Source organism: Chamaea fasciata, unplaced genomic scaffold, assembly GCF_029207755.1.
Source record: "Chamaea fasciata isolate MVZ Bird 193981 ecotype frontalis unplaced genomic scaffold, bChaFas1.0.hap1 SCAF_3, whole genome shotgun sequence".
NCBI lineage: Eukaryota > Metazoa > Chordata > Aves > Passeriformes > Sylviidae > Chamaea > Chamaea fasciata.
In genome coordinates this window covers 37,479,505-37,502,821 of record NW_027094088.1, presented here as the reverse complement: position 1 = coordinate 37,502,821, position 23,317 = coordinate 37,479,505, and the positions used below count along the sequence as shown (strand labels likewise).

General features: G+C 37.5%; 1 protein-coding gene across 5 annotated transcripts in view; it reads left to right on the top strand.

The window, feature by feature from the left end:
• Nucleotides 1-23,317, top strand: part of PRKN (parkin RBR E3 ubiquitin protein ligase) — a 655,384-nt gene that overhangs the window by 351,756 nt on the left and 280,311 nt on the right. The window lies entirely within an intron of this gene.

Sequence of the window (23,317 nt, the reverse complement as noted above, 5' to 3'; positions counted from 1 at the left end):
TCTGAAAAGATGACTTTCTTCTTGACATGGGGCTAGAAAAGAGGAATGCCAGCTAATACAATCAGTCATCAGCACTTGTCTTCTGTCCTAGAAGACTCTGAGGGATTTGTCAAACCTATTTCTATACTATTATGCTTTAAAAATATATTCCAAGTTTTGCTTGACTGTATTCAATATGATTTTTTCATCCTTCCTCTGTAGTTGAATTCGAACATGTAAACTGCTTGTCCAAATAGAATACAGTAAGGATGAAGGAGAACTGTCCCACTAAAACATCTGTAAGTCTCTTTATTAGTATGGAATGCAAAATGTTGTAGTATTATATGAAAAAAATTCTTCTGTTTGTTTTGGCTCTATTTAATTGATCTATATTTCCTGAACTTGTGGCAGTAACATATAACAAACACACACTTAACCAACTATTCCAAATGTGCAATTACATATAGGGAAGGCTAATCATGCTTATTTTTCTTACTGGTACGAGCCTCACTCTGTTTTTATAGCATAGAGTGCACTAAGGAAGAAAAAAAAAAAAAAAAAAAAAAGGTCTGTGGCCCAATTATTACTTATAGATTTATCTAATGCCGTTTACAGGATATGAAAGAGTTGAACAATAAAGAAGTGCCACTGTGATTATATTACACCATAAAATAAAGCATGCCAGCCTGTTAAAGGCTAAATCAGTGTGAATCTCATGCATCATCAGTTCCTTTCTAAAAATTTTTTGTTCCTATAATGCGGCTCTGATGATGGATAAATTATATTCTATTTTCATTTACTGTCTTTAAGTGGTTTCAAATTCTAGATATGATCATTATGTTCCACAAATTATTGATGAAATTCAGGATCTGTTCTTAAATACAGACTCTGTATGCTTTCAAAGAAGAACCAAATTGCACTAATTACCTTGCAGTCCCTGCTTTATAAGATTTAGGGTGGCATTTGTAAATGGCTTATGCAAAATTAATCATACGTTGCAAACTCCATCAGGAGAATAGTTCACAACAATGCAACTTAATCCATTGGATGAAGTATCGGTTACTAGACAAGAGAACAGACTGGTGCAAAATGCTTCTTGCTATTGCTCTTCTGCAAGTTATCATGTAAACACTGTCATGTCCCTAAGTTAATCAATTTTTTTTAGCCATCCTTTACATTATATAGGTTTTGGAGGAAGTATGTTTTTCTTAACTACCTAGAGCCTTGGTGTTAGTGCAAATTATTAGGCACAACTGTAATGCAAATAGTAAGTCATGTTTGCCATACAGTTCTCTTTAATTTTTCAGTCAGGATTTACCTGATATTGTATCCTAAAGGCACCTAAAGAAGGTGTGGTGTTATAAATGAAGGAATATGTAAACTCACAGCTAGGATACCTCACTGGAAAGGAATGGGAATTCAATGCAAATAGATGGAAGCAATAGGGTGGTTTCAAACTTCTGGTTGTGGAGCTTTGGAAAATTCTGCTGCAACACCCTAACAGTTTGATTCTCTAGTAGCAACAAGAGACAGACTCCCAAATTGCAAATTTGATTAAAAAGTAGGCAAAGCCTCAGAAAAAGGGCCATGTATAAACTTGGCATTAACTCTTACAGCTTCTGTCTCTCGGCTGGTATCACATCCATTTCCTGAGATCTACTTTCACCAGCACATCTTCAGCAACATGCTTCAGTCTTGACCAGGTGCTCTGTAACATATTTGGCAGCATTTTCTGTGTTAGATGGAAGAAGGGACTAGGCAGCTGCTTTTCAGTGGTGTGTAGAGTACAAACATTTCTGGATCCTCACTTTGTTTTTCAGCATGCAAGTATTCACCGATATTTTTGAATAGTGAGGAAAGAGATCTTTAAGTGTTTCATGCAAAATTATTAGAAACCAGTCAGAGTTCTCTTTGGCGGTACTAAGTACAGAAGGGATCAGAGTTTCTTATAGAACAGCCCTATTTGTCCCCTGTATACAGTTTGTTTGAAAATGTAGGGCTGGTAAAGGGACTGACCTGAGCATCCTCAGAAAATACTAGAAACTCATTTTGTGCAAGGAAAGCCATGAATTCAGCCCTCAAAATCCTTGAAAAGGGACTATTTGAGCCCTGCCAAGATGAGCACACTCAAAATCATCAACTAATTTCTGAAGAAAAATAAAGGTTACTTTTCATAGTCAACAAGAGAGAAAAACAGTCAATGTATAGTTATTAGTCCAGGCATCTGCCTTCCACTGTAATGTCTTAATATTTGTTTAAAAATCTGCAGAAGTGATAAAATATTAATCTTAATATGCTGTATTAAAATGCTTGTCAGTTTATTTCTTCAAGATTCTGGGTGTGACTGTGAGAGAAAAGTTGAGATCACCACCTTTTTTAGATTAGACATTTTCTAGGTTATACTTTGCTGGTATAACAACTTGCCTGGCAAAGCATCACAGTGTCAATGACTTTTTTTGTTAAAAAGCTCTTCTCTTGTGCTTGGAATAATTTGTGGGTGCTTGGGTTTGCTGTCTTAGATTTAGGCTGAAGTACCTAAATTATGAAGTATTATTTATGATCTGTTTCTACCAGAAATTTAAAAATGCATATTTTACTGAGCAAATTGGGTAGTTGAATATGAAAAAAAGGTCACAGAGTTACCTGATTTGCATATGTAGATAGATGTTCTAAATGAGTGCATGTTTGGATTAGATTATTTGAATAGTAACCTAAATGCTTACCCATGTTCATATGAAATATGTACAAACATTTTTCATGACAAAGGCATTAATATATATATATATATGTATATTTTGAAATTTTTCATGGAGACAATTATACAGGCTGCAAAATAAACCACCTGCTTACTAATTTAATTCTACATCAGTGAATTCTTAATAGATTTCCCCCCTTCCATTGGTTAGGTTACTAATTGCATTATTTGTTAAAAAAAGTTATATTAGTCTGTCTTCTGTTCAATCATTGAATAGCAGAGATAACCAGGGAAGTAAAGATTCAGTGTTTTGAGCATCAGAATTTTTTTTTTTTTATTTTTAGCATGTGCTTCTGTAGTTTTCATTAAAAGAGAATTCCACATTTTTTGTACGATATTTCTACCGTGAAAATTGAGTATCCTTTTGGGATAAATGCGTCAAGCGAAAGGCACGTCACAAAAATAAATGGAATAATTACAAGCAAACAATGCTCAGGACTTGTGTTCTCAGGACTGTTTTATTTTTATTGATGTTTCACTCACTCTGGGAATCTTCCCTGATAATGTAATCTTGAAACAGTTTGGTTCTTCTCTGACCTTTGTATTCAGAAACATTTGTTGAAGTGGTTTTGCATGTATTTTTTCCTCCTTAAGGTACTGCAGGAAATTCTGATCAGGGACAATTTCACGTAAGTGTAAAATGGCTCTGCACAAGATCACAGGTTTAAAGCAGGCATACAGATACTTCCTTCACATTTTCCAAATAACTCTCTCAGTTTCATCATTCTGGTATTTTTGCGTCTATCTCCGTAGATTAAGAAATAGCAACTTGTATGCACCATCAAGGAGAGGATATTTAAATTTAGTTTCTCTCCAGCATGGGGCTTGACTGGACTGCCTTGCTATCTTTCTTGTTTGGAGCAGTATATCTGTGTTCCAACCCCTCAAGCCCAGTTTGCATTATATCACCAGAAAAATCTGAGGCTGATTTTAGTTGCTCTTTGTTGACTCTGAGGTCTGAAAAGAAAAGCTCTGTACTTGCTGGAGACAAGGAATGACAAACAATTGCTTTTGTATGTTACTTGTGGGCTGCAGGGCCCAGGGTTGTTTTCTTGCTGCTGTGATTTTGGAGGCTGCTTCACCCGGTGCCACTTTGCTCTGGTCTGTCCACACACTGGGGCTGGAGTATCCTCACACTGCTTTGCCTGAGATGGGAGCTGAGGTGTCCAGCTGACTCTTCCATTGTACTTGATGTACTGCATCAGCTCTCTGACTTTTTTTTCTTTTAACCTTACTTTTCTGACAGTAGCTTGGTCTGAGCTATATACTAGTTATGCCACCTTATGGTATAAATCAGTTTACCCTTTCCACATGACTTCATCCAAAATGCCAAACAGTTAAAAAGGAAGTATCAGAACTTGTTGCATAGCACTGATGTCTAAATGAAAAAACTCTTTCTTCATGGCAAGATGACTTGGACCTTTCCCCTCTATTGAAAAATATATGATATATAATATCTTTGTGGCAGCTGCAATGACTTCTCACATTAGTTAATTAGAATAAAGAAGCTATTCAAGCAGAGGAAAGAAAAGAGTGTGAGTTAGTGTGTTGCTTAGTTGTCCTTAACAAGTGTTTTCCCATACCAAACTTTGAGAACAAGCTGTTGTATATAAAAGTTTAAAAACCTTACTAACAAGGATAATCAACCTTTTTAATGATAAAGTCTTTTCAGAGTCACAGTGCAAAATTTGGATTATGATTAATTTCCTTAGGGGATCCATGACTGACAGCAACTGAAGCTGGCTATCACACAGTCATAAATTCAGATATGGTTAAGTTGTGCTGTTTGCTAACCAGGGGCAAGAAATACAGACTGGCATGTTGAACTGCACTGGGTGTACTATATCTTTTAGCAGAGCGGGATTAAATCTTCAGTACTTTTGCCCCAAACTCTTTCTGACCTTTTTCTGTGCTCTCTAGTGCATTTGACATTCCAGAGGAAGGCACAAACCAGCACAGCAAGCACTTTCAAGGTTTTTCTGCAAGGAAAGTTGTACAAGTTATCCTGAATCCCAGTTCGCATTATGTTGTGCCATTTGCATTTGCTCTCTCAGTAGAATTAAATGTGTGGCCAAGTCTAACTAGACTTTTCACTTACTTCTTTCACGAAGGGGCAACCAAAGATAATGGTCCTTTTTAGCCTCACCTTGTCAAGCAACCATCAAAAGAGACGTAGCCGGAACGCATCAGAACTGCTGAGCGGTCCAGGAGTTCCCAGTTGTCTGTGGTGCTTGGTCTTTTGGCATTTTTCTGAAAAGTTATACAGCTTCTTGAATCTATGGCTGTAAGAACAGCACTGAAGCATTCTGCATGCCATGAAAGCAAGTTCTCTCTCCACAGTTTTACTTCTTGTGCTTGGGATGGTTTGAGCTTGGAAATGAAATGTAGGATGTTCTAAAGAGAGATTGATTACCCATAATCCAAACTTCCAGGACTTCTAAAATACTTCCTAAATCTCCATATGTGCTCTAAAGAATGAAATGTTTTTTAAGAGTTTTTAGAGACAAGCCCATGTATAACAAGGAGTTAACTAAAACATTTTTCTTTGTGGAAGAAAAAGGTGCAAAGTGTAGAAACGAGGAGTTCAATCAATTTCATAGTTACAAAACACTACCCTATCTTTGTGTTCTTCTTTACACTCTATTCACAATAAGCTAGAAAAAATCTTAGAGTGAATTTTTGAAGGTGGGTTTGTTTGTTTGTCTTAAAAGCATTTGTTTGTTTGATTTGTATTAAAAGCATACACCAGACTTTATTACCTGTCAATGGGATCGGTGATCATAAATTACTTGAATATTCTGAAAATCTTATCCTCAGTCATCATCATGGCTGTGTTGTCATTCCAGCTAGTCCTTCAGTCTTTGCAGCATTAGGAAACAACCTGCTTGACAAAGATGTGTCAGCCCACAGCAGGATAGCTAGCCTGTTGTGGCATAGCAGCTGTCAGGAGAAAAGAAAAAAAGCTTCAGTCTTTCTTTGCTTAGCACAGATGACAGCTGTGGGAAATAGAGCCAGTTTTTAATGCTGGAAACAGTTTTTACTTTGGAAAAGCAATTGTTTTCTTTTCTTTTTGCTTTTCCTAGTGCATTAGGATATACTATGCCAAAAATATTAGAGTCATCCCATGGAAGAGAACTCTGTTAAATCTTTTGATTTTTCCTTATGTATATGAGCTTTATCAGAATTTTTTCTTTCTTCAAGAGTTTTGCCTCCAGTTAGTTTCCAAAAATAAATTTATTATAAAGACCAGTGTGCACACTAGTAATATTATGGGGTTTCCTTTCTCTTTGAGATGTAAAACTAGCATAAAAAGTTTTGTAGTGAAGTTATGTTGTCATAAAAGGGTCCTTTATCAATATCAATTTTTTGTTCAGACAGTAAAATGAAGACTGAGGTTCTTGGGAAATTTCTTGCAGAAGTGAAACATTCAAGCTGACTTGCATGGCTAATCAAGACAAATAAACAAGCCTAAAGTTAGTTAACTGAAAGGCACGACTAAGAAATTACCCACACCATATAATACTGTTTCCATGCAGCCTCCCATACATTTTACTGATCCCGAGGACAATAACAATGCTGTTCTACCTCCTTTTGAAGGGAGTAAAGAGAAGCCTTTTAGAAGTATGGCTTCAGATAAATAATATGCTGCTCAAAAACCCCGTATGTCAAGGTCCTTGAATCATAAAATCATCGTCTGAATTGTGATGGACAAGAACAATTATTATGTGGAAGGCAGGCACCTTGTAGAAAAACTGCCAGGCTTACTTTCAATTCTTTGCAATACTTAAAAAAATTGCTTAAGAGACAGGAAGTGAATGGCCACAGTGATTGACTGTTCAGTAAATGATGTAGGTGTCTCTTAAACTAGATGGTCGCTCTCTTAATCCTTTTCTGTGCTAACTTGCTAGAGATTATTCAAGGATTGCTTGCTGGGACATGATACAGGGATTTCAGATGACTTCAAAATTAAATGGTAAGCAGAAAAATGTCTAAGTTGGTAGATTTCTGGTTTCTGGTTGATTTAGGTGCTGCTGGATTTCTAGTTAATTCAGGTGCTATTCAAAAAGGTACCGCAAAGTTAAGTGCTGGGTAAACAAACTAGTAGTGACCTAGTTATCACAGTCTGGGATCAAATTTTTCAGGGTTTGACTTGTGTTCAGTAAGTTGAAACTAAATATATTAGCTGGAGGTCTTGTTATCCAGTGCCTTAACAGGAGAAATGCAGTCATGTTTATTGAATCAGATAATGAAGATATCAGAAGGCTTAGAAGTCAGTGCTGTAACAGAATTAGGCATCTTTCTATCTGTAAAGCCATACAGTGGAAGGATTTACAAAGTATTTCCTTGTTGAAAATATTTTTATTTAGACTGTAATGTTGATTAATAAAACTTTTCAAAGCATAATATATCTTCAATTTTGACAACTTAGGAGGAGTATAAGTCTCTAATCCAATGCAGTGGTTACAATCAGTTTTTGAAACACTGGAATATACATCATGGGTGTTAGGCAGTCAATCCCCACATGTGCCTTTATAAACCTTTCTGTGGCAATTCTAAAGAAACGTCATAAGAGTGTTATCCATGTATATTTTCTTGAGAAATTTAGTGAGAAAAACAAGTATAGCCTTCATAACATTAGTGTGCTTCTTTTCATATTTAGAGTTCTCAATGCATATAGTGCCTCCTTTTAGTGTCAGCCCAGAATATAGGTTAATTTCACATTAGAATGGTCTAATCTGCATGGCACTAATAAGGCAAATCTGAGTTGGCATTATTCAGGTCCTAGATCTCATGGAAATATTCTTTCATATAGTTCAAAATACATGAATCATTATCATTGGTTTGAGAGTTTGAACAATTTGGGAGAAGTTAGCCATGATTTTGAAAACCAGTTTCTTCTTTCTTATGCAGGGTTTAAATAAGGAAAAGTAGTGAAAGAACTGTGTGTCATGTAAGGATCAACTTGTTGTAAATGAAAACAGAGTCAGGCCTCAGGGATTTAACTGGGATCCTTCCCTTAAGTGTATTCATTGTAAAATTCTTCTGTAAACTGTAGGCAGCCTACTTGGAAAATTATTTCCTGTAACTCTCAGCCTTTCAAGGACTATGTCATCATGCTACCTGCAACGACCACTGTAGTCGCTGGATAAGTAGAAATCTATCCTAGGATGCTGATTTACAGTCTTGACAGATCTCAGTGGGATGTATATTAACCTGACTATCCATTAAGTGCCTTCCTGCCTTGAACAGGCCTGTTTTTAAGAGCTTCCTTAACTCTCACTGGTTTAGAATGATGGAAATTAGCACAACTACTAGCAGATGTTAATCATGTGGCTTAATGCACTGCTGGAGGGCATTTGCATTTTGGTGGTGAGCATGGTGTAAGTACCTGTCCAGAACAGATTAGACCATGTTGCCCTGTGTGTTTTCAACAGATGCCACACTCTCCACTCTAGAGAATCTGCTTGCAGTGTAGCCATAACTGCTTTTATTCTGGCTCAGTGTTTTAACTCTGCCCTAACTCTGTGAAAATTTTTGCCTGGCTTTCTTGTTCTGGGCTACTTCCTTTTTCTCTTCCTCAGCACCTTTGTCCTCTAAGGTCTCCTGAGAGCCCTCACTCAGCTCTGCTGTCACCCACCTCTTTTTATTAGTGGCTGTTCTTGAAAATTCTCTTGTGTAAGTCCTCTATTTTAACATGCTTTAGGATTTTGCTCTTGACCGCTTTTGTTGCCTCATCTTCTAATTTTACCTCTTTAATATTTCTTTGCTAATCATTTCTATACCTGCTTCTTCATTCTGTCTCCCATGGGAGAAGCCCACAGTGCCCTCCCTAGCTCACCAGGAATTTTTCTTTTCCTCATATGTAACATGAATCAAAAGTAATGTAGATTTTTGCTTTCCAAAGTGTCCACCTGGTATCCGCTCACCAGTTTTGCCAACTGAGCTTCCATTCCAGAACCCTGTGCCTGAATCGGTCAGCCTGGGAGACTCACCCAAAACTGGAGTTAAAATCAAAAATGTCAGAAGTTCCACTAAGGAAACTCTAGGATATTCAATACTTTGAAAAAGGAAGCATTACACACATAGTTAGCTTTATTTTTTCAATTAATTTTTAAAAAAGAACAATTCCACTGAGCACTGTCTACTTGGGTGTCTGGTCTTGTATGCTGCAGCTGGCACACCCAAATTCCTACCTACTCAGACCTGCTTTTCTCACAAGACAGAGTTTGAGTTTTGCTGATTTTTTTTTCTGTATTCTATTACAAATAAAAATTGAAAATTTGGTAGTTTTCTACAATTCCAAATATTTTACTCTATTTAACGGACTATTCCACATTAAGATCTAGCCCTTTCTCTCATTCTTCCTCATAAGAGAAAACATCTGTCAGCACCTTTTTATTTTGCTTTCTAAATCAGTGACACATTGAAAACATTTCCAGTGCTAGCAGCTGCAATCTCCTTCTCTCTGATTTTTCTTATTCTTTCCTTAACAGGAAATATTTCCAAAGTATTGCTCATAAGTAGTCCTCCTCTCCTAGCAGTCTGTTGGGTAATGTGTTTAGGGTCTCAAAATTAAACCTAAGCTATATACAGTTGTCAAAGAAGCTTGATCAAGTAACAGTAACATAACATAACAATTGTGCTGTTATTAAAGGAAATGATTTTCATTTAAGTTCTCAATATATCAATGTAATTATGAGCATCTATAGCAGATGCTGCAGGATTGCCTTATCCATACATTTACAAACACAAAGTATGATGCTGACCAAATAGTATGAATGCCTGGTTATTTTCCCTATAATTCTGATTATACTTATTGTTCTGAATTTTCATTTTGTCACTTGAAACATCATTGGTCATTGTGATCAAGCCCTCCAACCTGGTGAATTACAGCCAATGAAGAGCAGACATAGAGAGTTCCAGTGAACTGCAAACCAATTAGCTCTGAACATGGAATTTTCATAATTCAGACTCATTTTTGTTTTCCTCCATGCCTGCTACATACAACACTATTGTTGGGGGTCAGAGGGGAAGTGTGCATGCTCCCACTTTCTCTATTTCTCTGTCTTTTAGTTTTTCCCCTGGTTTGCACATATTTACTATTTATGTTATGAAAGTCCGAAAGTATGAGTTTAGTGTGTATATATTATATATATATATATATTTTTTTTTTTTTTTGTGCGTGTGTGTCAAGTTATGCCTCAAGTGAAGAATTAGACTAAGCTTTTTCCCAGGTATAGTTTGTCCATGTTTCAAATGCTTTTAGCTGGTATGACCTGGAATGCTGAACAGCCAGATGGATTATTTCTCATTCACTTGGAGTGAGGACCTGCACGATTTATATCCATGGTGGCAACTAAACCACTCAAGGCCTCGTAGTTCTCCAGTGACTTCCTTGCCTTCTTCGGGTGCATGGAGGGAGGAGTTTAATGTGCTGAAGCACAATGGATTAGGTTGATGTGAGTCCTCTGGAGACGAGGGGTGGCAGACAGTTTTGCAGTCCTGTAAAGACAGGAAAGGACACACTAACTTATGTAAGACTGTGTGTAGCTGCTTATACCTGTGCTAGGCAATTTTGGTGAGGCTGGCTATGCTGTGAAATCTGTGTTAAAACTTAACAAGGTTACTCTTGAAATCTCTTCTGACAGCTATTTAATGCCTACCAAGTGCTGAGGCTATAAAAATGCATTTTGCAGCAGCATTCAGATAATAAATACAGTGAACGGTTTAAAGTCACTGGCTTGTCTTTACAACTTTATACTGTAACAACAGTAAAGTCAACCTTATGCCAGTTCTTGTTTCATTTAAACAGACTCAAGTATTATCACCGTGTTCTTGATATGACATATACAGCATCTTTTAGAAAACAACTATTACAAAATCATTATACAGAACAGGAATGTAGTGGAGTACTTAAGGGATAGCACTGTTCCTCCACAGGTACTGCTCTGTATGCATTACTTAATTTCTTATTTAATTGTATTTTGCACCTATGGGTTAGAAATATTGATTAAGCTTGCTTGGTTAAAAATTTCAATGGAATTGTTAGACTATGTACAAAGTACCTTACTTTTTGAAAGCTGAGAAGTTGAAAGAAAGCAACAGTAATAAGTACAATTGAATTGTTTGTGTCGTGACTGTGGTCAGGTCATCAGTTAGTTCAGTCATTATCCCAGGTCATTAGTTTTCCGGCATGTATTTAGGAGGGATGAAACTAGCTGAGTTCCTTCTATGAGTAAATTCTGTATTGCCTTGTTTGTAGAAAAAGTCTCAGCTGCTTATACAGTTCTGCTCCCAAATTCTGTCCAGTAAAACATATAATGTACTTAACTTGAACATTACGATAGTGCTTGGTCTCCTGTGTATTTTCAGCACTGTCCTGGATGTCTTTATCATGTATGCAAATACAGTGCTCTCTGAATTTTTATTGGGTGCATAGAAGGATACTTGTCTAAGGCCTGTCTGTCATGATGGAGGGCAGTTTATTGCATGTTCTTAAGGGACTTTTTATACCCTACAGTGTTTTTTAAGTAATTACACACTTAAGGGCTGTCCTTCACAACATTCTGATGGCTTCCACTCTAGAGCAGATGTGCAGTGGAGGTCAGAGAAATTCCCCTCTGTGCACAGGACTCTGTTCTGTTTTCTCTCTTCTGGGAAGAAAAAAAATAAAAAAATAAAGGCATCCTGTAACTACCTGAGTAATGTCAGTAATCCAGTTATCAGCTTTCCTTTCAATTTTCTGTAATTTCATCTGGAAATGCATAAGTGTTAGAAAATTATCTATATTACCATTCAGCATATTAATATTCCAGAGGAAGTAATTTGGAAGCTTTTACTCCAAAACCAAACAAACAAAAATTATCCCCTCTAAAAATAAGAAGAGAGATAGAAAAATGCAGGTTCATTTGCTTTTGAAAATCAGCAGTATTCTTGGTTGCCTGAACTGCAGCCATAAATACCTGTAACATTGTAATTTAATACCATGTATAAAGAGTCAAATTCAGAGGAACCAGTGAAGCAGAGTTGAGGCATAAAAGAGGAAAGATGACAAATGCTGGCAAAAGTATTTGCTCTATTTTGTATGGCTTTAGTAAAAATACAATATTGAAAAATAATCTGCATTAGAAAATTTCAAAGTCTGAAGTGGTTAGAATCAATCCTTCCTTTTCCCTTCCCTTCTTCCTGTCAGATTTCTGATGCATCTGACAGTGCTACCAGGCTGTTTGTTACCTTTATGGATATCAGAGCCCCGGAAGCTTCTATCTCTGAGCAGAAAGTCATACTCAGTAAAATGCCCTCTGAGAAAGGATGCTTATATAAATAAAAAGAAATCTTTGTCCTAAAGAATAGGTACAAATACAGTTTCAGCAAAAGAAGTCACAATGACATTCTTTTAGGTTTCATAAGGATCACCCCTGCACTACAGCAAATTCCATTGGGAAATATTTTTATATTGCCCACCCTCCTAGAAGTTTTCAGTCCCTAGCTTCTGAAATAGTGCAGTAATATAATGAAGTATAATGTATTCTATGCATCTAGTTGAAAACAGTGATTTATTTTTTGGGAATGAAAAGCTGAGGTTTTTATTCTTTACATTTCCACTGGTTCTAAGGAAGCAGCGTAAGTTATACATCTAATATCCTTTACTTCACTATTGGCTTTATTACTCGAAGTCCTTTATATTAGGTTCATTGCTAAGGAAGTTTAAAAAATACTCACAAATGGGTTTTTTCTTACTTTAATTTACCCTCCTTTTTGAGGTAGAGAAATATTATTTCTTCAGCTCTTTATCAGTAAAATGTGGATAAGTGATGTTCCAGACTTATTTGCAAGAAGGGATTTAAATGGAAAAATTATTCTCATAATACTATTGCAGTCTACATGTCTTGCTGTATTTCTAAACTTATTATTCTGGAGCAGAATATCTGCATAATACAGTGACTTCAAACATGGTAACAGTAAAAGGATTTTTATTGTGAGGTAATTGTTCCTCAATATCTGTTCTAGCTAGTTGTCTGTATAGAAATGACCTCACTGTGTACATCCAGCATATCTCTGACAGAAGAAACTCAACATACTTCTTCCAAACCTGAAGCTTCTGCCTAATTTGCATGGACATCAAACCTTTCATAAAAATACATGTTACAAATTCTTGAGTTCTTGTAGTGCTTTGACAAAAAGACCATTTTCTATAACTAGTAACTAAGTAACATATTTCAATTTGCTTATTTTATTGAGAAGTGTAGGATTATTTTTTTTTTTAGCTTGGAAACACAGAATTGCTGTAAAGGTGCAAGTTATTGCACTTTGCTGGCATAATTATTGTGATTGTCAGCTACATTCTGATTGCTTATTTTTTCTTAGTAGTGTGAATATCACAGGCAGCAGTGCTGGGATTTTTGGGTTCCCACATGGCTTGCAGAACTAGAAATTTAAGAACATCATCTCTTTGACAGGTAATATGAACACTTTTGATGGACAGTCATTAGAGAATATAGCTGGGGTTTCGCAGTTTCATTTTACAGGCTCACTTTTCTACACTGGTATGCTAACGAAAATCCTGATGACACAATGATATGAGTATTTTGAAACTGGGGGACAGAGAACCCAAAGAGACATGTAGAGCAATTGTGAGCTTGAAAAGTTTTCACCTTCACTCTGACAGGCTCTTTTATCATGAGCAACTTCCCCTATTGAAAATCAAGGTTCTCAGTGTGGAACACAAACAAGAAAGGCCTCTGATCATACTAAATTGTGGGGTTTTACACACTTTCCCTCACACGGGAAAAGATGAAACATTATAAACTGTTTTCATTAGTAACCTAAGCTACCATCTTATTTCTTTTTCTTTTTCTTTTTTTTTTTCTTTTTTTTTTTTTTTCACTCAAGCAGATGATTAACCTTGTGGTCTATTTGCGAATACTACTTTCCTCAGCAAAACACACTTATTCAAAGTTTGTCCCTGACTTGTTTCCCTCTGGTTTGTGATATTCTGCTCTCCTATTGCTGGTCCCACCAACCATTCAGTGGAAGCTTCTGTAGGATCATCTTTCTCCATCCACCATCACTGCATGGTAATGATGAAGATCTCCCCACAGATAACAGCGGCTGCCTACTCACTTTTTCTTTTTCCTGTCTTTCCAAGAAATGAGTAAATTTTTCAGTTTGAATTTTCCTGAGAATGTAAGAAGGACACTCCATTCCCTGAGCCTGTGACCATGGCAATCATAGTAATTGTAGGCTCTGGTTATTTTTCTCTGTTTGAGATAAATGTCTTGATTTAGATTGTTTGTGAGAGACACTTGCTCTGTTCCCACTGTGACGCTGTGAACCATAGGTATCAGACACTCATCCTGATTCTGGCCACCCACGTGTTGTCTCTGTTGTTCATCTGGTAAAAAAGGTGCCTTTTGTTCCAGACAAGTCATTTTATTTCCCAATGCCTTTTTACCTCTTTTGTTTATGTAGATTCTTATCTATCTTATGTTAGGAATTGTTTTTCATTCTTTATTCTCTACTGTGCTCAGCACGATTAAGCATCATTCTTCCCTGTATCTTTGGGTATGGCTATAATTCAAATAATGAATAGTAGTCACCTTTACCTAAGAACATCTAGTAAAACAGTGGCATTTTCATGAGCTGATAATTTATAGAAGCTCCATGATTATCTTCCTTCTGTTGTAAACACTTTGATTTATTTTAGTGCAAGGGATTCACACTGAAAAATCCTGAAAAACTCTGCTACTCAGAAGCCATCTTTGCTAGTGGTTCCTAAGCAGTCTTAATGCTGAGGATCACTGAATCCATTCAAAGAAATATTTCTGAATTAAATCCCAGACTTCCACTGAAGATGGCCTACAGACAGCATATTGCTGTGCTTGAACAGAGTCCATGACATGGCTTCATGTACCATTTCAGGATTGTGCTGATTTTCTGCTCATGCAGTCTGGGTGAAAATACCCTTTATGAGAGCAATCTTTCCTCTGCTTTCTTCTCTTTCTTATATGTTGTTAACTGTTCAAGAAATTATGTTTCAGACTTTGGGGGAAAAAAGACATTTAGGACAATTAATAGAAGAAAGAAAAAGCAGTAGAATAATCAGGACAAGATTTTAATCATAATTTTGAGAGCAGTATTTTGGGTTCTTGAGCTTTGGGAAAAGTTTTGTGTATGTCTTCAGATTTTTTAGTGGGCTATTAATTTCTCACTATTTTACTGATAGTGAGATTAATAGTAGAATGGCAGAAGTCTCTGGAAGTTTTGTCAAATGTTTTAGCAGCATGTAAAAGGAGACATATAAGATAAAGAGAGAAGAGAAACAAGGTGCTCATAATATAAAGGAGGTCAGAGAAATGCCAAAGCATATTAGGATCCAAACTCCATTAAAATCCTGGCAGAGGTGGGCCATTTCTTATTTACATCTGCTCTAGAGCAAGTGTGTGAGACATTGCTCTGATGCTGGCAGACTTCACTTACACTTCTTTTATGTTTCTTTAACATTTCCATCATTTACTTCCATAGTCTAGATGCTGCTCAAGGAGATTTCTATGTACTGGATGCATGGGAATTCTGGAACTGACAATAGAGAACTTGGCAGCCTTTGAATTTTCGAGCTTTTTAATGCCTTTTCTTTCCCTTGTGGCTTATCTGGCATGTAGTGTTTCAGAGTTAGTCCAAGAAATGCTAAAACCTCTTCCACAAAGTTTATTTAATCAAGCTGGGCAGAAATAATACTCAGCACTCTGATTTTCCTTGTTGAATTTACTTTTTATTTAATTATGCTCAAAGTGTGTGTAATGTAAACTTACATTTTGAGAACAAATACCTTTTCCTGTTTTGTGACTTGTGTTGAATTTCTTAGCTTTTCTGGTTACATTTTGCTTTGATTTGGATTTTTTGTTTGTTTTCCTCTGCCAGTAAAAATTATGGAGTGGGAAGAAAAAAGACAAGATCTTGCCATCCACAGAACCCTGTCAAATCAGCATGCACATTTTATCCAGTATAAATTAACATGCAAAGCCCTAATCTGTGCTTTTTAACATTACAGTCTTTCTAGATGTTCATGTAATTACTTTCTTTTAGCAGAAATGTAGACAAGTTATTCAAAGGTGTACCAAGTTTTCCAGTGATACCAAATTGGTTTACTCCCTTGAAACAAGAGAGGCCTGCACAGAGACCTGGACAGCGACAGGGGTAGTCAATTAATTGCCAGTTGTACGAAGTTTAACAAAGACAATGCCATATTTTCCAGCCAGGATGTACGTAAGTATGTGCTTTCTGAAACAGTGACATAATAATCGTCCCAGACAAAAAAAAAAACCCCAAACCAAACCAAGAACAACAACAAATCGCACCCTAGTTATTTTCTGTTCTCAGAACAAGCATCTGATGTTCTTGGGGAGGTAGGAGGGTTCTGCAAATGCTTTAACTGACAGATGTGTTCTACAGCACTTATAAGGGGATTTTTTGCAAACCCAGGAGAGGTCAAGATCTCTATTTTTTTTAATGCAACGTGCCATGAGCTATAGAAATTATTAAAAATACCTGTATTTATTTCACTAATATCTCCAGGATTAATGTTAAGGGTTTAGTTGGTTTGTTTGCTTTGGATTTTTTAGTTAGGATTTTTATGTGTAGATCTGTTCAAGAGACCTGAGGAGTCATTAATGGGGAAAACTAAACACAGGAATCGAAGGAAAATAATGAAGATACTCAGTACTGAAGCTTCCGATTCCAGAGCTAAAACCATGGAGTCAGTCTCTGATTTTGGATCAGTAAGAGTTCTAAGGTGTAACCTTGATTTGAAATTGAAAATAAAATGGGACATTATTTCTGACATTTGGGAGAATATCATATATTATATTTTCCCAGAATTGCTATTTTAGAATACATTCAGGACTTACTATGGTATGGGTGTTGCCAAGAGTCTTTCTACTTGATGTAAATATCAGACCTTCCATCCCTGAAATACATTTCCTGAGGGTTGCATATCAGCAATGGGACTCTTTGCTGTACTGAGGATGTATTTCATTTGAGAAGATAACTGACAAGATATCAAGCTTATTTTGGTGTGCAATTTAACATTCAACACCAACAATTGCAACTGCAAAAGTATTTTCAGATTCCAACGGTGAAAAAAGCAATAAAATGAAATCATAGCATAAACTCCCTTTCAGGTGTAATTGTTGCTTTTACTGAAATTAATTTGCACAGAGAGAAAAGAGCATAGGGGCCAGCTTGATTTTCATCTCAGCAGAAGTATAAAAATTTTCATTTAAATATATAGAGTTGGGTAATTAATGCCAAAAAGATACCTTTTGTAAATGCTTTATCTTAGACCAAATTAACTGGCCTGTGACCTCTTCTTCATGGAGTGAGTGGTAGTTATGTCTGTGATAACTCCTTTTAAGCACATTACTGTTAAGAAAAATGGGTTCCTGAATCTGCTATACCAATAAGCATACAGGCAGTGGGTTTTTTTGGGTTTAGCAACTGCATGGAGCAAGCTCCCTGGATAATCAGGCAGACATGCTTCAGCTGCTGGTTTCCAGTTGTTGCAATAATGTGCTAACATGCTGGTCTGCTGAAACAGCCTGCTTATTAACTGTGATGCCCAAAACGCCATCTGGAGTGTTATTCAGACATCTATAATTATTCTGTCTATTTCTATTTGATTGTCTGCTTTGTTTCACTATGCATGCTCTTTTTCATTTTTTTCTTTCCTTTTTTTTTCCTTTACTTATGGAGTAATTTCATTTTTCCGTACAAAAGTACCAACAACTCTCAACTCTTCTATAAATTTATTTTACATAAAGTTGAACATACAGACGTTCTAGAAGAAATTCTAGGAAACACACTGCAGAATCTCTCTCTCAAGTTAGAGCAGGAAAAAAATACTATAGTAATCACTTTGGCAGAGACTAGTAATCATAGTGGAATGAATTCTTTGCTTCATGCCTTTGTCCATTTATACTAGCACATAGTGCATATAAAATATCTCCAATTTATATGACAGTGAGATGCACTCCAAGTGTTAGTGGAAATGACTTTAAGAGGGGCAGGCCAGCATGGAACAGGTTCCTGGTGCAATGAAGTGGAAAGGGACCTCTGAGTACGCCAACTAAATTGTTTGATCTGTCTGTATCCTCACTGTTCATTCTGCTGTGTGAAATCACTCTTGATATATTGCAAAAAAAAAAAAGGGAAAAATGAAATTATTTTATTTGGGTAACAAATGTATTCTCTAGGGATTTGCTTTGAGTTTTCAATATAGTGCTAGTTAGTTTCAACCATCTGAGAAAAGTGTCAAGCTGAAAATAGAAATTAATATGAAGAAAATAACTCACTTGGCAGTAGATGTGAAAGATACTATGTGCCATATGAGTTAGACTGAAAAATTAACACATGAATTCTCTTGGTGTTTTCAACATTGTTATATCTTGTTGAAATAGGTCAGTTGTCACGACAGAATTGTCCTTACATCACTTGCTGGCTGCTGCTAATCTAGGAAGCATCCAGAGTTTTTTCGGAGCAGCCGTTAGCTCTTCCTTTTTCTGTCTAGTCTTGTGTGATTGGAAAACATCTCTTACTGCAGTGTAGAGAAGGGATGCGAGAGAGTTAAAGGCTTTAATGTGATCCCTGGCGTGTGCCGGCCCTGACCAGAGAAGTATGTAAGAAGGATGAAGGGGTTCATAAATGGGCCAGAGATTAATAAATAGTCAGTACTTAATTTTATTTTCTTGTGCTGGGAGAATTGAATTTGTAATCCCAGCGCAGCGATTTGCGGGCAGTATCCCCATCTAGGGGCAGGTCTGAGTATCGGCTCTCGGGAGCCTGCTGGTGGGGGCAGGGAGGCCTGGGGAAATACCCACATCCCGGCCGAGACACAGCTCGGGAATACCAGCAAGTGCGCGCAAAGCACCATGCCTTTACTAGCAGCATGTGGTGGAAGAAGCTGCTTAGAGTAAGAAGTGGAAAAACCACGAGGGTTTCTATGGTCGCTGATCTTGCAGCGCTGTAGTACCACGGCCAAAAGTCAGTGCCAAAGTGCTGTTTGCGGGCCGAGGACCTTTGCGCTTTGCAGAGCCAGGGGAACAAACAGCTCCCGGTTTGGGCTGCCAGCAAGGCAGGGGCACGGAGCAGGGCAGGATGCCTGGAGAAGGCCGCCTCTGTCTCTGCAGAATGTGAACGGGTGACTGCTGCTTTTGCAGTGTCCTTCGCAGCATTCATCTTAAATGTGAGCGGCTACACTTCAGCTGGGCTCGTGTAGAGGTCCGTGATGAGATGGAACACAGGAGCTGAGCTCTCACCCAGAACAGATAACCTCATGTCCTTTGAGAAAATGATATTACAGCTGAGAGCTGAGGTCACTGGCAGGACAACATGGGGAGTCTCGCACGAGGGCCATATAAATTGTGCCTGATGTCGAGAGAGAAGGATTTTGCTCTTTAGCCCCTAACGTTCATGAGCTACTTTATTTACATAATTATCTTTGTTGTTGCTGCTGGTTTTTCTTGTCTTTTCATATAAAAATGCTTTGTGTTAAAATTCATCTTTGAAGATAAAAATATATAAATAGCAAAGCAGTTACAAAATATTCTCTGATGTTATTGAAGTGACCTTGTTGCTTTCCTTTTCACTGCATCCTCTTTTTTTCCTGAAATAAAATTATTTGAACAGGATAACCTCTTGTTACTTTATAGAAAAATGTGACCTGCTCAGTCAGTTGCCTTTGCAGGGCTCTCTTAGCTTGGGGACAGAGAAAAGGAAAAATGACTGCATGTAAGGCTCTAGATTTAAGGTCAGCCATTCTGGCTGATGAATTTAACAGAATTATGTACAGCATTTTCCTCCCCATCCTCCTTCTGATGGAGTGATCCTGAGTAGAAGGAATAACCAGACTGGGGTTTCAACGTGACTATTTGCATAAATGAGCCTGTATGTGCAACTGGAACGAGCAGCCTAGCGCTGGCAAAGCTCCAGAGACCCTAAATCAAATACCAGAGAAAGAGAGAGAAATACAGAGAGGGAAGGGAAAATACTGTATTCAAACACAAGATATTGGGACAAATATTGCACAGCTGAGTCGCTGTGGGATGTTTATGGTAAAATAATCCTATTCAGCTCTCCCACCCTAATAATTGCACACAAATTGTGATGAAGCAAATTCTTGACTCAACTTTTTATTTTTTTTTCTTTCAGAAAAAAATGTTTTCTCTGTGCTGCACAAAGTTCCTAGGGCCTTTTGAAATAATAGGCATATTTTCCACATTAACACACACAAAAAATACTGTTGCGTAGCAAAGTCAAAGTCCAAGCAAGGCTTTCTTACACATGATGTGTATTAATAATAAAACTTGTGAGCTGTGTTACTGTTTTTATTCGTGCATGTTCTGTGTGGCAGCCCATTTATGCATTTTCCACTGTGCTGGGGCTTACATCACTGTCGTATTAGTCTAAGCAGAATAGAGCAGATTGTTTATTTTGGTTGAGCTCTGCTTCAGGCTGTAACATCAGATGTAGCTCCTAGAGTGACAAATTCCGATTGCAGTGTCACAGATTAAACAAGGGTACAGAGGAGCCCTGCAAGCAGTTTTGTTTCTCATGGGAGTGAAAGGATACAGTGCTTGCTAAAGTTAATACGTGTGATCCCACCATGACAAAAATTAAATAATCTGCTCTCATAGCTCTCTTCTGTTTAAAAAACACGTTGCCCAGAACCCCTTTTGTTGTACATTCTTCAGTTTGGGGTTGCAATATTCAGTTGAAGTTAGTTGCCTTTTATTAATGAACAGTGCAATTCTGCATTACTTTTATGAAACATAATCATTTTTAGCTTTGTTTGTTCCACTGTATGGTAATATCTCATTCACAAAATCACAGACTCAAAAATCAGTTGTGATTAAAAGCAGCATCTGGAGATTCACTGTTCCAGGCCCCTGCTCAAGTAGGATCACCTTAAAGTAAGTTACTCACACCATTTCCAGATGACTTTGGAATATCTCCAAGGATGGAGACCCCACAACCTGTGGGCAACCTCTGTCAGTTCTTGGTCAAATTCACAGTAAAAATATTTCTCCTTATGTTCGGCTAGAAGCTCCGGTGTTTCATTTTATGCCCTTAGTTCTGTCACCAGGCACCAGAGAAAAGAGCCTGTCTGTCTTCTTTACGCCTTCCCTTCAGAATCCTGTATTTTTATGAGGTTCCACTGAGGCTTTTCTTCCCTGGGCTAACACCCCCAGCTCCCTCAGCCTTCCCTTATATTGGAGCTGCTCCCGTCTGTTAATCATTTTAATGGCTCTGTGCTGGAATGTCTCTTGTAGCTCCCTGTCTCTCTTGTACTGGGGAGCACAGAACTGGACCATGCATGCCAGGTGTTTCATCAGTGCTGAGTGGGGCACTAGGATCAACACCCCTCCTAACTCAGCCCATGATGCCATTAGCTGTTTTTGTGGCAAGAGCTTATTGCTGACTCACATTCAAGTTGGTGTCCTTGAAGAAACTGAAGTCTGCTCTCCAAAAGCCTAGCGTTGTAATCTTGCATTTTGTTCTTCCTCCTCCTTCCAGGATTCAGAATTCCACTGTCCCATGGGCACTGCAGCCAAGGCTGCCTTTAGCCCTCACATATCCAGCAAGCCCCTCATTTTTTAAAAGCATGAAAGCTAGCAGAATACCTCTTCTTGTTGTTCCTCTGTCACTTGGATCAGCAAGTTACACATTTATACATTTCACTTAGCAACTACATATTGCACTAACACAGTTGGTTTCTAGGGTGATTAAGTATCACCTCTACTGTGGAGCATTAATATTACCATCACAAAATATTTGAAGGTACTTGCTTCCCAGAAACAGGTGCATTTGTTTTATCTCAGACAGACTCTTTTGCAATATCCATGACAGATAAGAATAGTGACCTTTTGGAATATAAGATGCCTACACAAATAATGATAGTGAATAATAAATTAAAACCAAGTAAATTGGATAAAATGGCTAGGAGTTCCTCAAATTTTCCAGGTGGCCTTTTTGCCCATTTTGAAGATGAGTATTTTTGTGATAGGTCTCCTTTCATCTCATCTTTAAAATGTGGATTGTTGTTACCTGTAAGACCTGACTGAAGACTTTGACCTCCTTAAGATTGTTCCATTAACATGTAACGTTTTTCCTGCTATTTCACAATTGTTCCATTTGTGACTCATTATCTGAGAAACACCATGAGAGAGAGTTCTGAGTACTTTGTTTACCAGAAAATTTTGGTCTCCCACTGGTTTTACAGCTGACTACAGTTTCACTGTCCTCAGTGTGTAGTCAGTTCTGATTAATGCAGAACTAAGCAAGATTAAATTTAGGCCCCATCCTCTGAGTACAGATAAGAATCTTGACAAGGTTGCTGAAGCTCTTCACCTTTCAAGGTACTTTAGAAACGTCTCCCATGGAATTTACAGCATGTGCAGGATGTTGAAGGTTGTGTGGGCATGTGTGGCTTTTAAAGAGGTGCAGTTCCATTCTACCCCCACTCCTACCCCATGCCAAGAGCGTTCATAACGTAATCAACCCCAGCACCTAACTGTTAGGTTAAAGAAAAGGCCTTATTTCATCATATGGCTTCTCAAAAATTTAATACTAAAAGGTCAAAATCTTCTCAGTAGTTCCTTGAATGTAAAATTAAGCATGAATAACGCTAAGAAGAAATCTTTTGGCAATGTACAGTGTGCTGTGATTATCATAAATTAAGCTATACCTGTTGCTCCTGTGTTCCTAGAAGTTGGAATTTGTACAATAAACTGGCCTTGATTTGAAAATGATAGCTGAAGATAGGAGAGTTGTTGAAGAAGGAACCTGGAGAAAAGAGAAAAAAACCAAAGTATTAGGGAATTAACGTTGAAGGAAAGTGAGTTGCTGCAGGCAGTGCTTCATTTATTCAAATGATTGAAGAACTAGCTGCTGAAAGTGTTGTATCTGTCAATGGAAGATGCAGGAAAATATCTTTAAAAAGAAAATACTTCCAAATACCTGAAATAAACTACTAGCTAGCCATGTGTTTTAGATCTCTGGGATGTCTCTGTAAAGTACAATAGGTAGATGTACAGACACAAAGAGAAGCAAAGGCTGAAACTCTGGGGGCGTGCAAACAAATTTCTTTATGCTTTTTCTTGTATGTATTTAATTGTGAAGTTCATGATACTGTATTTTCAGTTGTCCTCTCTGTTACAAATAGTTGTTGTTAGGAATCACAATGCCTCAACAGAGATCAGGGATGTTTTCTCTGTTGTCAGCTGACATGTCAAGGTGGTTTTTTTAGCTGTTATGTTCACAGAGTGCAGGACGCAGATATTTCTACACTTCTGTCACTTCATGTTTAACTTTAAAAGGAATATGTGAAGCAGAATTGGAAGATATGTAAGCAGCTGACGTGTCATATGCACTTGGAAATGTGTCCTGAATACTAACAGTGTTGCTTCGAATCTGATAAACCTCACCCCTTGTAACAAGGCCATCTGTGGTGAGGCCAGTCCTCAAATAAAAACGTCCTTTGCCCAAGTGCACTGAAGCCCCGCGCAGGCACTATTTATAAAACCTGCG